This window comes from Ochotona princeps, chromosome 2 (assembly GCF_030435755.1).
Source record: "Ochotona princeps isolate mOchPri1 chromosome 2, mOchPri1.hap1, whole genome shotgun sequence".
In the NCBI taxonomy this organism is placed as follows: Eukaryota; Metazoa; Chordata; class Mammalia; order Lagomorpha; family Ochotonidae; genus Ochotona; species Ochotona princeps.
Genome location: NC_080833.1, coordinates 130,223,291 through 130,226,839, shown reverse-complemented (window position 1 = coordinate 130,226,839; position 3,549 = coordinate 130,223,291). Strand labels below are relative to the sequence as shown.

Sequence of the window (3,549 nt, the reverse complement as noted above, 5' to 3'; positions counted from 1 at the left end):
CTACTCACAACCAAGAGTCCCAGCACCTGTGCCTGCTCCTTCCAGAGCTCAGGGTGCCCCCCCCCCAGCTTTGCCCAGGAACCAGGAGCATCTTCCAGGTCTCCTGCATGTGTGCAGGGTTCCAAGGCTTTGGGTTGTCCTTGACTCTCCTCCAAGGCCACAATTTGGGATCACAATTGGAAGTTGGCCACTGGGATTAGGGCTGGTGTCCATTTGGGTTCCTGGTTAGTTCAAGGTGAGGAATTTAGCCGCCAGGCTACTGCACCTATCTCTGTATCTTTAAAATGAGGGCCAACATAGAGGCTGGCTCAGTGAAGATGAGGCTTCTGCTGCTCTTCATGGTGGTGGCATTGGCAGTGTCCTGGAGCAAGGCTTCTTCCAACCTGGGCAGTGTGGCCATGAAGATGTTAAAGATGCAGAACGTTACGGGGCCTTTGCCCATGTTCCAGATCTGTGTTTCCTAAGGGTATTGACAGGTGTCTGAGGAGTCCATGCAGGTTATTAGCCAATGGTACCCAGACATCTGAATTGACGGAGAGAATTGCCTCCCTCAACCAATATAGAGACACATAGCATCTTTCCTGTCAGTCTTCAAACTAGTCTTAATAGGCCTGATCATCATTGGCAAGGATCCTTTTGCTTTCTTTGGCGTGCAAGCTCCTAGCATCTGGCAGTGGGGCCAGGGAAAGAAGGTCTATGCGTGTATGATGGTTTTCTTCTTGAGCAACATGATTGAGTAGCAGTATATGTCAGTAGGTATATTTGAAATAGCTTTAAATGGTGTGTCTGTATGGTCTCAACTGGAATCTGGTCACCTTCCTTCCATGCAATAACTTGTTTAAATTCTCAACAATGAAATGAAGCTCAACGTGAACATGGATTCAATACTGCACCGTTGATCATTGCCCCACTGAACAGCACTGAAAACTCTTGCATTAAGGAATTTTGCAAAAGCAGCATGACTGACACTATGAAAGCCTGCACTGAAGACAGAAAGCTGTTAGTACAGACAAGATACTTTTTTTGCAGACTCATTATACCTCTTAGGAACCCTCAACACAAGTGAGTTTTTTAGTGCTAGCACAGTTTTGAATTCTGCACATTTCATGGAGTGCAATCGTACTGTATGGTTTTCTCCCCCTCCTAAATTCATCTAGTTAATAGAGTTGTTTTTTTTTCTTTTTTAATGTAGACATTGCTTATGACTTTCTTAGTCTTATTTGAAAAAGAAAATTAAGTTAAATTTGACTTATTTTTAAAGATACCTGTTGTATCAGTTGTGCTTTTGTATGAATTTTTTTATGGTTTGAAAAAAATCAGCCTGTCTGGGAATGTAATTGAAGTTCCCAAGTACTAGACATCTCTAATTTGGCCATTCAAATTTATGTAGTTTACAAAATACTGCAATTTGTGAATAGTGTTTATTATACAAAGCTATAGGGGGAAATGCAATATCCAGAGTACTTTACCAATTTGCATGTGCATAAGTGCATGCGCACGTGTGTGTGTGTGTTTGCCACAGAACTACCATAATACCAACTGTTTTTTTGGCCCTATTATGTAGTTTAAGTGTCTTGCCTTGACCAGTCTAATGAGTTGATTAACTGGGCCGTTCTACTTAACTAAATCAAGAACTAAGCAGATGTCAGTTAAGTTTGAATTTGTTGCTCAGTATACCTGTTAACATTGTATTTAGCAGTCATCTCTCCAAATTTTTGGTTTTCGCTATCAGATAATTTCATAAGGCACACACTTGAGGTACACTTCCTGTTTTTAGATAGTTGAAGTTCACTCAATTGACTCTTTGCAACATTGATATTAATTGAATGGAGATCACTTGTCTGGTAGTTTAAGTTGTTTAATATTTTAGAACTATATTTGAGGAATATAATTGGAAAAAAATGTTAATATTCTACAGTTCTATAATGGCAGTTTAAGCAAAGTTGAACTGATGGACTGTAAGAATAACTTAGCAGAAATAAGACATAGTGTGGACAAATAATCATATTGCATCAATACAACATACAACTTCAAAATTGGAATACAGTGGTAAAGCCAGTGGTAGGAATAGGTATGTTGGAAGTAAAGGGATTTAAGGACATGTGAGGTCATTCAGCCTTGGTTTCGTCTAACACTTAGCTATTTTTACGATCTATTTTGAGGATGTTTGAATCATTTATGGAAAGTGGAGTTAAAAGTAAGTTTATTTTGATGTAAAAAATTGAAATCATACATATGAAGAATATTCAAAATTAGTGAAAATGCACTTTTTGGAAAAACTATGCACAGATTATTATTATTTTTTGCACCAGAATAAACATCTTTAATTCTGCTCTCCATGACCTTTTTGAAGTATCGTTTGGACTTACACCTAATTTGCCATGTTTATAATGCTGTAACACCTAATTTACCATTCTGGAGGTTGGTCTGCTAGTTCACTCCACAAAATTGATTAAGGGTTATGCTTTTGTTAATAATTTTGGTCATCTGTTAACAGTATTGACATCTTCATGTAGTGAAAGGAAGCATTACAATTTAAGGTCAAATTCCCATTTTTATGTCTGAGAAAGCTTAAAATGAACTTTGTTAGTTAGACTCTCCAAACTCCTTATCTGCTGCAAGTTGAGATGTCTTGTTGAATGTTTCCAGGGCTCTGTCTGCAGCTGACATTCCACTAGCAACACAGTTGAATTCATGGTATGAAAACATTCAAAACGTGGGCTTTGTGCCATGGACATGACAGGTCAAACTGTGAAGAACCTAAGATTCCAATACAGCTCTCTCCATGTTTACCTTAGGTTGGATAACGTGTCTTTTGAAGAAGAGCCTTAAGTGATTAGACACTGCTAAAATTTAGCTAGTTTGTTGTCACCCTTCGCTTTTATGTTTAGCCATATTTAAATCTAGAGCTTAATAGAGTCTGGTGAAGAAAATCTAGTGGAAGACATGAATAAAAAATGTTAAACTATGAAAAGTAAGCTCTTTATAACGTAATTTTATTACATTCCTAACATTTTTAATTTGTTGCTTATAAATTGATAAAACATTTGAATTTATATTCCTAACAATTGAATTTGTTGCTTATAAATTGGTATAACTGTGTGGTTTATAGATGTGTGTACACTAGTGTATTAATTAGAAGTCCATGGAACATGCCGGCAGGTTGGCTAATGTTATTGGACATTTTAGTATAATGACCATTATGGAAGAAATTGTTCATCATGTTAATCAAAATGCTAGTAAAACAGGCTTTATACTTCAGTGTGTAAAATGTGCAAGACCAGTATGCTTTGGGAATAGAAATGGCATTAGTTGCTTAAGGAAGTAGGATTATTTTTCAATATATTTTTATTTTGAATTTTGAATTGTGTGGTACAATTTCATATAGGCTGGGATTCCCCCCAAACTCTCACCACCCGACAGATTTTCCACATTTTACTACAATGGTGTAGTCCTTCATAAGGAATCATAATTGTATTAGTCTCTTTTTTAAGTGTGTGTACCCCAACATTGTTGGTACAGACAATGTCAGACAGTCCAGCATCCCAT

The 3,549-nt window shown here is 37.2% G+C and overlaps 1 pseudogene; it reads left to right on the top strand.

Annotated features, from left to right (window-relative positions):
• The first annotated feature begins 317 nt into the window (after window positions 1-317).
• On the top strand, window positions 318-899 carry LOC131478266 (thioredoxin reductase-like selenoprotein T; annotated as a pseudogene).
• The last annotated feature ends 2,650 nt before the right edge of the window (window positions 900-3,549 follow it).